Source organism: Ceratotherium simum, chromosome 30 (genome assembly GCF_057802395.1).
Source record: "Ceratotherium simum simum isolate JZ-2026a chromosome 30, ASM5780239v1, whole genome shotgun sequence".
Taxonomy (NCBI): domain Eukaryota; kingdom Metazoa; phylum Chordata; class Mammalia; order Perissodactyla; family Rhinocerotidae; genus Ceratotherium; species Ceratotherium simum.
In genome coordinates, this window is record NC_141929.1 from 16,007,562 (window position 1) to 16,021,144 (window position 13,583).

Consider the following 13,583-nt stretch of genomic DNA (forward strand, 5'->3'; position numbering starts at 1 on the left):
CTTTGGGCTATTGTGACTAGTTCTGCTATGAATATTAGAGCACACGTATTTGTGTGAATATCTGTTTTCAATTCTTTTATGTGTACTCCTAGAAGTGGGATTGCTGGCTCATATGGTAATTCTATGTCTAACTTTTTGAGGAACTTTTTGTGTCTCTTTTTGAAGAAGTTTGCTTAGGTTCAGGGTGCAGACATTCATTACAGTCTCATTCATTCAGTAAACATTTATTAAGTGCCTACTAAGGGACAGGACCTTTGCCTAGACACTGGAAGATTTGAAGGCAAGTAAGACAGTTTCTCCCTTGAAGGATCTCATGGTCTGGCAAAAAGAGGTAAATGGGGAAATAAATAAAATGTAAACTGGATAGCATCTTTCTAATAATGAAAACCCTCCAGGAACTCACCATTGCAACCAGAAGAAAATCCAAATTCCTTGCTAGAGGCTTCAAGATTCTGCCTACACATAGGACCTCAAGTAACCCCCGTGTGGGAAAAACTCTTCCTGTTCTCTGCTGCACCCCGCAGAGTAGGCCCTTACTAAATACTTATGAAATGAATAAAGAAAGAAATGGGTGACTATTGCTCTGTTCTCCCCTTGGCCTCCATGTTCTTTGTTCTGCACCCAGGATATACCAACTCAATCACTTCTTGGGCCTTTGCACTTGCTGGTCCTTCTACTTGGAATGTTCATCCCCATCTTTGCGTGGCTGCCTCCTCGTCGTCATTCGGGTCCTCCTGACCGCTCTAGCTAACAGAGATCCACCCAACCCCGGTCACTTTCACATTATTCCAACTTATTTTCTTCACTAAACTTATCCATTCCTGAAATTATCTTGCTTATGTGCTTATTTTCTTATATTCTCTCCTAAAGCTTAGCTCCTGTTTATATGATTTGCTGCAATACCACCCGGCACACATTAGGAGATAGATAAATATTTGTTGACCAATGAATAATTGCATTACAGTTGTGTCAAATGCTGAAATTATGGTATATACAAGGCACAGTGTTGGCTCCAAGGACGGAGAGATCCGGAAGGGGTTCTGTTTGAGTGCCTTGACATGTTTGAGTGCTGGCTTCTAGTTTTCTACCTCCGTGTCCACCTACACAACGTCCACAAACATCTCTATGCTCCAAACACACTTGTGTCCCATGCATACTCCTTTATTTTGAACTATCGACTGGACATTTTTGACTTATTTCCCAGCCCCAACTCTGCCCCTTCCTGAATTTTTTTCTGCAGACTTAGGATTTTGACTGCTCTGGTTTCTTCATCTGTGACATCCAACTCATCAAAACATCAGTTTCTTCAATGCTTCTAATCTTATCTTCCACTACTAATTGATTTAGCCAGATTCCAAATATATCAGAGTTAGCACATTGTGATTCCCAACAAATATGGCCTCTCCCTCACCATTGCCCACCGAAATTTTCCTAATACTTGTATGAGGCCTTTACTGACCATCCAAGTCCACACTTATTTGTCCCTCATCTGACCTCCTGAAGCCCATAATATCTGTACCCCTCATTTTGGTACTTAACAAATATGATCTTGTTTAAATGGAAAACTTTCACTGAATTTTCCCAAAAGAACAGAAAATTCTTGAAGCGTAGGCTCTCTAAAAATTTGCACACAGAGCTATATGCACATAGTACACACATAAGCAATATCTTAATGAATAAATAAATAGGGATATTGAGAAACAATGAGAAAATTTCTCATGGGCTAGGAATGCATTTCCAGAGAGGCTAAAAGTAGAGATGATTTGTATCTTTGCTTCCTATACGTCTTTCTCGCAATAGTTCTCAACTCTGGCTGCACGTTAGTATCATATAGGAAGCTTTATCAATTTCAGTGCCCCACTCATAGAGGTTCTGACTTAGCTAATGTGGTATGGAGCATCGTATTATGTAAAAATTCCATATGTAATTCCAATGTATAGAGCCACCAGGCAAGAATTTCAAAATCTATCATGTTTTATATATTCCTAATTATATATTTTCACTGATGCTTTTATTTTTTCTTGAATTTGTGGGTTTTATGTATAACAAATTTAGGTGTTACGTCCTCACTGTATGGCTTACACAGTACAGCAGGAGTACTACTGAAATGGGAACTTTCTGTTTAGAATAATCTCAATACGAGGTGTTTGGGGAAAACAGAGTAAGATATCCGTTGATAATACTGAAACAACAGAGAAGTGGTGGCAGACATCATTCATTGGCCATTCAATGACCATTACAGCTCTTCTTCCTTGCTAACAAAGTCCAGACTGTGTGCAATTGGCAATGCACCCATCATCAGGGGAAGGACTATGATTGGCCTAAACCTATTTGGCAATCCCATTCTCCTTTATTTGGGACTCACCTTCCCAGCCTCTGAAGCTAAACTGGCCATGTGACAGAGTCACAGCCAATGATATTTATAGGTAAGTCTACTGAGGGGCTACTGGGAAATAGATGGCTTTCTGAAAAAGAGATCAGGCTTGTGTGTGCCACCTATTCTCATTTTGCTTCCTGATTGGATAGTTTATCAGTCATTAGCCTAAAATAATAAGACAGGGACAAAAGCCAACATACTGAAGATGCAGAACAGAATGACAAAAAGGTTTGAGTCTGTGATATATTGTTGAGTCTTTGGAACTACCTACCTCTTAATATCCTCTGACTATGTGAGATTAAATGTTTTCATTACACACCCACCTAATAAAAGTTGAGTTTTCTGTCGTATGGTCCCAAAGCATCCCCAACTGTCCTAGTCTGTTTGGGTTACTATAACAAAATCACAGACTGGTAACTTAAACACCAGAAATTTATTTTCCCACAGTTCTGGGGAGTAGAATTCCCAGATCAAGGTCCAGCAGGGTCTATTCCTGGTGAGAACTCTCTTCCTGGCTTGCAAATGGCTGCCTTCTCACTGTATCCTCATACGGCCTTTCCTCAGTATGCGTGGAGAGAGAGAACAAGCTCTCTTGTGTCTCTTCTTATAAGAGCACAAATCCCATTACGAGGATCTCGTCCTCATCACCTCATTTAACCCTAATTACCTCCCAACCGTCTCATCTCCAAATACCATCACATTGGGGGTTAGGAATTCAGCTTATGAATTTGGGGGGAAGGACACAAACATTCAGTCCATATGCCAACTGATAGAAAATTCCTCTGTTCACATAGGGGAATATCTTTAGTCTATGAATATACTCAAGGTAAAAGAAAGGCCTTGTCTATGTTTTTAATGGCATTCTTCAGGGTTTGGTGAAAATCATGGAATTACCATACAGATAGCACAGCACATAAAAATGTGACAAAAATACAAAATATACCCCAAAACCCCCAAAATAATGACAAAAATAGGAATTATCTGTTCATGCATTCACTAAATATCCATTGAATGCCTACTATGTGCACTGCACATTTGAGGATTTAAAGGTGGAAGTTTCAGAGTTCCAGACTTGTTCAATCTATTAGGAGAGATAAGAGATACACAAATAACTAATGAAGAAAAAGTATAATATTCATCCTATAGAAATACAAAGTGCTATAGAAGTTCAGCGTTAGGAGAGTGAACTTCATGGAAGAGGTGAGATTTGACATGTCCCTTAGGTTAGCAGGAGGATCTCTATAGAAACCAGACATAAGCTCCTGAAGGGAGACAAATAAATGCATTTTCTCATCTGCTTCGGGTTGCCTTCTCTCCGAACTGACTCTCCTGCTGAAAATGGACAGCTGATTGACTTAGTCATGAACTGGGGCAAAGTTTTAATCCTGCTCTTGCTGATGAAGAGGAATTAAAATTGCCTGGAGGGAATGTTTCACTTTTATCCAGGGTATTAACATTTTTTGGGCCAATATAATATAATTCAGGAACTTGGCAAAGTAATTAACCCACAGCTTGTGTTAACATACCTATAAAACACTAAATCCTGTTTACTTTGCCATCAGATCGATCATTAGTACCCTTAACTATTAGAGACATTGCTACTTCAGCTTTCAGTGAACTGTTGGGAAAACTGCTGGAATTATGAAGGCCAATAAATCACCTGGCCCTTTAAAGAGAGCTAATGAAAATTTATGCCAATATAGATTATATACTCTCTTCCAAACTTTCATTCATTTCTACCATGTACACCAATGCCACTTCAACTAGCCAGCTCTAACATTTGCAGAACCTGGGTGAGAGCTTAAATGGGGGTCTACATAACATATGTCTAAATATTTAAAAGTTACATATTAGATGGTTGCATAAAATATGTTCTATCTTCAAAGGTATACTTTGCCAAATGTGTACCTTCATAACACCCTGGAAGGTCAGGGTCTAGTTAGGAGTCCTTGGACTTTAGACTATGGCTGGGTAGGGAATTAGCTTACAGCCCCCAGACTCCAACTCATTTCCCTTCTCTTTCCAACCCAGCTTTGTCTCTCACTATGAATGATTTCACGCACACGTGTGTAAACATTCTGCTTGCACATCAAACATTCATTCCCCACTCCTGTGAGCAGTCACCCTTTGGCTACCCCTTGGGCCTAGTGGTGCTGACCAAAAGGATGGCCTTAGGGAAGAGTCTTGTACAGGTCTTGGAAGTGCACTTGAAATTCTAGAGTCCTGGGTAGTGGAGTGTGGTGAGGAGGGCTGGTCAGTGATGAGTGGGTACCCTCCCTTGATCCCATGGACTCCTCAAGCAATGGGAAGAGGTGAGATACAGACACAGCGGGGCCAGAGCAAAGCCCTCTAATATGCTGCACCTCTTGCTGCACCTCAGGACTCCCTCCTCTGCTGCTTGTCAGCAGTGAGAACTTGTGCAAATTCTTTAAACTATATGAGCTTCAGTTTCCTGATACGTATAAGGGGTCATGAAGCTGATACTACTGCTACTACACATGGTTGTGGAAAGGTCTAAATAAATTTAACAATGCACGTGAGCGTGCTTTGTAAAAGTGCTATATACTTAGTAATGTATTGTTATTATGCCAGGGTTTTTTTGTTTCTTAGTTTTCCATTGTACCATGTACTAAATCAAAGCGCAAAGCAGCTGCCTGCTGTGCACAGGCTCTCACGTTCTGTTAACGTATAACCAAAAAAGCAAATATGGAGAGCTGAGGACAAAGGAGGCATAGGTTATTAAATAGCCTTTAGATTTTATTTTTCCTAATCTGCTGCCTGATTCCACCAGGTCCAGATTGATTTCCTTAAGATCCAGAGTTTGTGGCCATGTGCTAATTTGCGTGGCTGATCTAGGCCCCCAGAATGATGCTTGGTAAGGGACATTACTCTTCAGCTGTAAGGCACAGTAACTCCTGCATTAAGCAGGAAGCAGACAGATATCTCATCGGTTCAGCCAGCAGAGAATATGCAGTGTACCTTTGTGGCAAAAGCAGGCGACTGAACGAGTGGGGTGTGCCGGGGAATGAATTACACTGTGAGCTTCTGCATCCACAAAAATGAGGCCACTCTGGGGTCAGGCGGGTGGGTGATGTGTTACGGAGGCAGGTTAAACTGATTCGACCCTCCGGTTCCCTGATTTGAAGCTGACAAAAGGGGCTGTGCCGTGGCTCTGGGCTCAGAATGATCTTACTAATGTCTCTGGCCGTTTTGAACCAGGAAGGTCTCTGGATTTTTCTTTCTCAGGATTGTATTTTCCTTCTTTTTTTTAAAAAAAAAACCATTATTGCTATTTACACAGAAATCCAAATCAGTTTTATTCTTGGGATAGGGATTTTGGTATGTTTGGAGCAAAGTCCCCATAATCTTTATCCCTAAACTTTTAGCATTTGCTAGATAGAACAAATTGTGCTATTTCTTTTTGTTTTTTGCTTTTCAAAAGCAATTACTTCCCTGTCATTTCTAGACATTCAGGCAGAAGAGTCTGCCTTGATTATCCATCCTTCCACTCCCGTCCGCCTTTCAAGTCCTCTGGCTCCTGCACTGCTGGGGAAGGATTCAATTAAATGAAGTGTCAGTGGAGCGCAGTGGTTTCAGGTCAGAGGCGTGAGGAAAGAGCTGTGGAGCTGTGCTGCCCCCGTGTATGTAAATGTATGTATTTATACCAGGGATGCCAACGTTCAGGGCTCTCCCCCTCTGCTCTTCCCTGATCAAAGACGATTGCCGAGGCAATTACTGCAAAGGAAAAGAAAATCAGGCTCTCCCCTTCATCCTCGTGCTGTCGGAGTTTAATTGCTTGGAATAGTGGAGCAGGAGTCCCTTTCCTTTACACACGGTCACATTAGACACACACAAACTTTCACGCGTGGCTGTGCCAGGACACAAACACACACGACGGCAATGAGGGAAAACATTCACACGTCTGTTAGTCCTGATGCGCGCGCATGTACACAGAGCTGCCTGCCACACAAAGAAAAACATGGCACGCTCTGTTTAATTCATTAAAAGCAATGCATCGTGTCTGCCCTATATTAAAAACGATGTTTTTGTCTTCCTTTGTAAAAGACTTAACAATTTTTATTCTCTTACCATGAGAGATAGCTCAAGTTAAAAAAAAAAAAAAAAAAGACAGGGAGAAGTCACAGCAAAATTTACAAATTCTTCAAATTGCCTTTTTTCCCTTTAATTCTTCTGTACACACAGTCACAGAAGTCCTAGGTCTCTGCACAAACACTTCACATGTTAAAACCCCTCTCAGATCCTTTTTGCTTTGTACAGGCAGTTACAAGGACAAGTTGAGTATTCTATGCTATTCACTGTGTTCTAGGCTATTCTGTTTTTGTTCTCATGTGACATGAAGAGGGATTCTAACCTGCATCACCAAATACAAGGAGCGACATTCAGATGCAGAGAATTTGAGCTCTCTCTTTAATTAGTTTTGCTATGTCCAGGCACCAGGAGTGTGCACGGCTTCAGGCTGAGGTGAGTCCCTGGTCATGCGTAGAACACAGGCTCTAAAGCAACCACACGGCAGATTTAGGCTTTCATTTCAGGCTCCCGAGGGCTGTCAGATTTTAAATATTATTATTTGGGCTACTTGGTTCCTCCTTTGATGGCAAGAGAGTAAAGACAGGGTAAAAATACCCTCATAAACCCTGTCATCAACACAAAGACACGCTGCAGACACTTGGCTCTCTGTTACAATCACTAGATGTTTTCCTTTTTCTTTTTGTGGATTCAGTAGTTAAGGCTATGAGTGTGAAGCACATGTCCATCTTTTCTAGGACAGTTAAGAATAAACACAGCTTTTGAGAAAAAGGAATTTAGATATTTTTTGCACTGTTGTGATTGCTGAAATTAAAAAAAGTTTTTCTGAAAATTTGAGGAAATGATGGTGTTAGGTAATCAAGCGAAAACCAAAAAAGATTCCAAAGCATCTTCTTTTAGAGGTTTGGAGATGAATGTGGCTATACGGAAGGGCCGCACAAATATGCCAAAATGTTGCAACTGAACCTGAACCCCTGATAATGTCTCTGATGTTTTTGTTCGTTTGTTTTGCTTGTTCTGGTTCCTAACCGAACTCTGGGTTTAGATTTAATATTTCTGACTCCCTTCTCTAATGGCTCAGTGCCTCTTTACAAAAGCACTAACTCCAGCTGCAGCCTCCCTGCTGCACTGAAACTGATGAGTTCTGACTCTGCACAGCCTTGAATGTTCAGTCTAATTGGGGAGGCAGAAACATAAACAGATAATTACAATACAGGACAAAGGCTATGATAAAGGTGATGGGAGAGTACCCAGAAGGGGCACAAAATCTATTTGGGAGGAGAGGAAATGATGTGGGATCCTGTTCTGGAGGAGGTGAGTCCTGGGCCAGAATTAGCCAGCAGGCTATCAGTTACAATGTCCGAAGCAGCCAGAGTCATCTTGCATTTGAAATTAATTTTCCAAGTGATTTGATCTTCCTAATCCTCATTCAATGGGAAGTCCAACGCCTTCCTCCAGATTTTTGTAAATTCCCGTGTTCGGGTGGCTTGAAGGCCAGCTCCTACCATACATTTGATGTCATTAGCATTGAACTTCCTTTGGCCTGTCCCTTCCCTCTGGTCTGTACCAATCCTGGTGTGGTACTTGGTACTACACAAGTACTTGGCACTTAGTTTGTATGAACCAGCCACACCCACGGGGTGTTTGTGTGAACACCTTGAATTTGGGAGGGCATAGGGATTTTACATCACTATTTTCTTGGCCCTTTCTCGGTTTTCCCTGCTCTCTGCCTTTCTTTTCTGCAACCCCTTCTCTCAGACTCCTCCCTCAGCAGATTAACTGTGCTCACTTCATTACATAAAGAACTAGAGTTCTCTACCTCCCCCACTGCTCCAGCCTGCCTCTGCATATTCAATGTGCACACTCAATGTGCATATCTATTGTCCTTTAGAAATGCAGTTATATGTGTACACACACACACACACCCCTAGCAGGGGCTTTGAAATTTTAGTATTTTCCTTGTTCCTCCTCTACTTGTCTCTGCAGAGATGGATATCCTCATGCCAAGGATTATGGAATCTCTTTTCATCACCTCCCGACCAAGGTAGAGTCATCGTACAAATAGTTATTACATATCAACTGTGTGCCTGGCTGTTTCAGAGGCACTAGGGATACAGCAGGAAACAGAGTCCTTGCCCCCATAGGGTCAGCATTAGTTTCTAATACCATTTCCCCCTGTTTTTCACAGGAAGTGAAATGTATTTAATAAATGTTTGCTGAATGAGAGATCTCACTCAACCTTCTTTTGCTGCTTTATCTCTCCTTCTCCCCTTCACCAACCCTACGCTTCCATCTAGTGTCGACTCCCCAATGCCACCAGCCCATTCCTGTTGCTAGAATTTTGCCAGGGGTATTTTTAAAGCTAACATTTATTGTGCTCTTTACATGAGTTTTGCAAAGTGCTTTATATTCATTTTTTCATTTAATCTTCACAAAAACCCAATGAGGTAAATAATATTATTTTTGTTTTACAGATGAACAAACAGGAGCTTAAAGCAGTTACATTTCCTTGCCCAATAGCTGGTGTCTACCTGTTAAAATCCTACCCACCTTTTATATCCAATCCTGAATCACGTGATCTCTTCCACCTTTGAAATTCCACATCACTGTGTTTCAGCTCTGACTAACCTAATTCACTATTTGTATTAAAGATATTTTTCTGGCGATTAGACTGTAAGCTCTTTAAGGATAAGGGGTGGGTACAGTTTGTATTCGGATCCATTCTGTTGCTTGCATAAGGAGGCATCAGTAAATAACCTTGGATCAATTTGAATTAAATAATTATAGCAAATGGCTTATCTCAAAAAGGAGCTGAAGGTCACTTGAATGATCTGTATCTAGAAGAAAGTTCAGAATATTGTCCTGGACAGAGGCAGAATTTGGAAAGAATTTTGAATATTATATAATAACTGTAGGGCGTGAATCATGGCCCTGAACTATTTGAGGCTAATCTGCACTATTGTAGGAATAAAATAATATTGCAGAAGTTAAAAAACTAAAAACAAAAATTAAGGCAATTTCGGAATCACTAAGTAATGAGAGGGCTTACAGCTGCTTTTGTAAACAACTTAATTATGTTTTCAATACAGATAAATTTTGTACAACTGCCTAAGTCAGAATAGATGTGTAGCTAGAAAAGAGACCATGTGCCAAGTGCTCAAGGTCTATAGTTAGTGGGGCCAAAGACAGTGGTTGTCTGTGCATATGTCTAATTTTCTTCTCTCTGTCCCCTGACAGTGAAGCTGTGACAAAAGGTTTTCTCAAGGATCACCAAGAACTCGCATAGAATTCCACTATAGCTAAAGGCTAGAAGGAACTACAGGTGCCTGGTCTGTTTCTTTTGGTAAAGCTAAAGTCTATTTCTCCTTCACACCACATAATAAATATTTATTTTATGTTACTATAGGTATACACACAGAAATAGATAGATATCAATGCCTAACGTAAGTGATGATATGAGGAAATAAAAGTAAAGCAAGAAAAGGCAGATTTGACTACTGGAATAGAGAGTGTTGAAAGGAAGTTGTAGAATGTGGACAACAGGACTCAATAAAGAGAATATAGTTCATTTTTACTGAGGCTATTACTCATTTTTAAAAAAACGGCTTTGCCTCATTGATTTTCACTGGTCATTGAGTCACATATTTCCTGGCTGGTGCTTTGATTCCTTTTTTAAAAAAATTTCCTTATTTAGTTGCTTTGAACCTATGTAATTTTGTGTTATGTGTTGCACTAATCAAATGCCAGATCCAGCAGTTTTCATTATGAAGATGTGGTGAAAACAGTCTCATAAAAAGGATTTTGTATATAGTCAGGAAAAAAAAAAACTTCCATGCAACATTTCTCAACCGTGTAGATGATGACCTCTACGAGGGGTACTCAAGGATTTCTGGCAACAGTTTTCAGGTCATCTTAACCTCAGTGTGCTGGATATTTTCCATTTGCCTCTCTAGATCTACTCTGCATCCTTCTATTCTGCATCCTTCCACTCTGCATCCTGCTCTATTAAGGAAGCTGACCTCTATTGACTGTATCAACTCCCCCCTTGTCTCTGGCTGCCAGTCAGTTCAACTAACAGGGATCAGTGGCTGGCGGAAGATCTGCTCCCTCTCTATAGATCTCTTGAGGGTAGGTGTGTTCTTTGATTAAAAGTCACACCTCCTCCTGAGATGTCTTCTCTACACAACTCTCTCCCTTCTCATCTGAAAGCTTAGGGGTAGTAACAGCTCCCCCGTTCTGTTACTAGCCCCAAGAGACTGTACTACCCTTGCTATTTCCAGCACTCTTGCCTAAACCTATATGAGGTGTTGCTTTAGTATTCCTTCCTTGAATTCTTACTCTGAGTATGACAGCTGTTTCTTGCTGGGATATACTCAGGTACTTATCTAAACTTAATTCTTACTACTTTCTACCTGGTCCCTCTATTTCAATCAGAACAGCCTGATTGGTTGTATACCTTACCCAGCTCATATTACTCTTTCTTGACCCAACTCAGGAGTCAGCCCCTTCTCATTACCTAATTCCAAAACAAAATTACCAATCTCTCCATACGCTACTCCAGGCCCTCGATTCTATCATCACTAGATACCTATATTTTTAGTTGCTTTATGTATGAATATTTGCATTTGTTCTCTCTTGTGAGACTATAAGCTCCAAGAAGGTCAAAGACTCCATCTTTTACTCTTAGATTTATTAATTAATTCAATAAAGAGTTTTTATACCAATGATTCACCAGGCACTGTTCTTGACTTCAGGAATAGAGCAGTGAATACAACAGATAAAAATTCCTGGGGCCGGCCCGGTGCATAGTGGTTGAGTTCGTGCACTCTGCTTCAGTGGCCCGGGGTTCACGGATTCGGATCCCGGGCGCAGACCTACACACCATTCATCAAGCCATGCTCTGGCGGTGTCCTACGTACAAAATGGAGAAAGATTGGCACAGATGTTGACTCAGGGACAATATTCCTCAAGCAAAGAGAGGAAGATTGACAACAGATGTTAGCTCTCGGCCAATCTTCCTCACACACACACACAAAAATTCTGTCCTCTTGGAGTTTACACTCTAAAGGAGGTGACAAATGATATAAAGATAAGCAACCAAAAATTTTAGTATGTTAGATAATGATAAGGGCTAAGGAGAAAAAAACAATCAAGAAGGAATAGAAAACTTTGCTGAGGAAGTGTTGAAATTTTAGGTAGGGTAGACATCATTGAGACAATGACTAAATGAAGGAAAGCCGTGTAGATAGTCAGGAGACAAGCATTCCAGGCAAAGGAAACAGCAAGTGTAAAGATTCTGTGGCAGGACCATTCTGTTCATGGAGCAGAAGAAGGTCAGGTGACTAAAGTGGGAGAGCAACAGAGAGATGGTACAAGATGAGGTCAGAGACGCATCAAGTCCTAGCGGTATTCACGTAATGGTTGTCAAACAAATTCAAAACATTTTAGAATTGGGAGGAAAAATGGTTTGAAAGAATGATCAGGATGAGGAAAACCAAAGTGATGCAAAAAAAAAAAAAAATCCCAGAAGATATCACAAACAATCAGAGATCTCTTCTATTCCTCCATTAAAGCTTCATACTTCGAGCACCTGTCCTTCTACAGTTTCCTTTCTCTACCAGTGTCCCCTGGTACCAGCAGACCTCTCATGATTTTTTTTAGAAATAACAGTTTCAATCAAAATAGAATACTCAGGAGAAAAATACCACCAACCCAATAGAAAAATAGGCGAGGTGCATGACCAGACAGTTCACAGAAAAAATTCTTGGCTAAAAGAACAGCATGTACAAAGCCCAAAGATGGGAGTATGCTTAGCATATTTAAGAAACAGCAAGGAGGCTGGTGTGGCTGAAGTGCAGTGAGTAAGGAGAAGAGTAGTATAAAATGAGTTCAGAGAGGTAGCCAGGGGCTATAGCATGTTGGGCCATGTAGAGCCATGCGGGCCATGTAAGGACTTATATTTTATTCCAAGAGTGATGAGGAATCATTGGAGGATTTTGAACAAGAATGACATTATCTGATCTACATTATAAAAGGCCAATTCTGGCTTTTGTGTGGGGAAAAGACCATAGGGGAGGAAAAAGTGGAAACAGAGATGCCAGTTATGAAGGTATTACAGTATTCAGCTGAGAAATGTCATTGGCTTGAACTAGGATGGTACAGTGGAGGTGGTAGGAAGAATCAGAATCAGGATACATTTTGTTGGTGAATCAGGACTTGTTGGTAAATTAGATAAGGGTATGAAAGAGAGGAGTCAAGGATGACTCCAAGATTTTTGGCCCCAGCCATTGGGTAGTGCCATTTACTAAGGTAGGGAGTACTTATTACGCTTATAATTTGACAACAATTTGTGTGATACTTTGATTCGGTGGTTCTCAACTGGGGGTGATTTTGCCCCTCAAGGGACATTTGGCTATGTCTGGAGACATTTTTGGTTGTCACAACTGGGAGAGAGGTGTTGTCTTAGTCTGCTCAGGTTGCTATAATACCATAGACTGGGTAGCTTAAATAACATAAATTTATGTCTCACAGTTCTGGAGGTTAGGCAAGCCAAGATCAAGGTGTCAGCAGATTTAGTGTCTGATGAGGATTTGTTTCATGGTTTGTAGATAGCCACCTTCTTGTCGTGTGCTCACATGACCTTTCCTTGTTGCATGCTCATGGAGAGAGAGATCTCTCTCTCTTCTTCTTCCTAGAAGGGCACTAATCCCATCATGAGGGTCCCACCTACATGACCTAATATAAACCTAATTATCTCCCAATGACCTCACCTCCAAATATGATCACATTGTGGGCTAGGGCTTGAACATATGAATTTGGGAGGGACAAAAACAATCAGTCCATAACAAGTGTTCTGACATCTAGTAGGTAGAGGTGAGGGATGCTGCTAAATACCATACAATGCATAGGGCAGCCCCCAACAATAAAGAATTATCCAGCCCAAAATGTCAATAGTGCCACTGCTGAGAAATATGCTCTGATTGAAGATTGACCTTCAATGTTATACCAGTTCTATTATGGCAGGGACCTTAGGGGAGAGGGTGCCTACCATTATATTCCTGGTGTCTGACTCATAGGGGAGACTTAATAATACATTTGTTAAATTAATATGATATTTACACAAATATACACAACAAATGAGGTCTTGAGAGAAATAGAA

General features: G+C 40.8%; 1 protein-coding gene and 1 long non-coding RNA gene across 4 annotated transcripts in view; one reads left to right on the forward strand and one right to left on the reverse strand.

Moving 5' to 3' along the window:
• PKD1L3 (polycystin 1 like 3, transient receptor potential channel interacting) overlaps window positions 1–13,583 on the reverse strand; it is a 357,135-nt gene that overhangs the window by 310,666 nt on the left and 32,886 nt on the right. The gene's annotated exons all lie outside the window — the stretch shown is intronic.
• The window catches only part of LOC147913105 (uncharacterized), a 105,595-nt gene that overhangs the window by 79,569 nt on the left and 12,443 nt on the right, over window positions 1–13,583 (forward strand). The gene's annotated exons all lie outside the window — the stretch shown is intronic.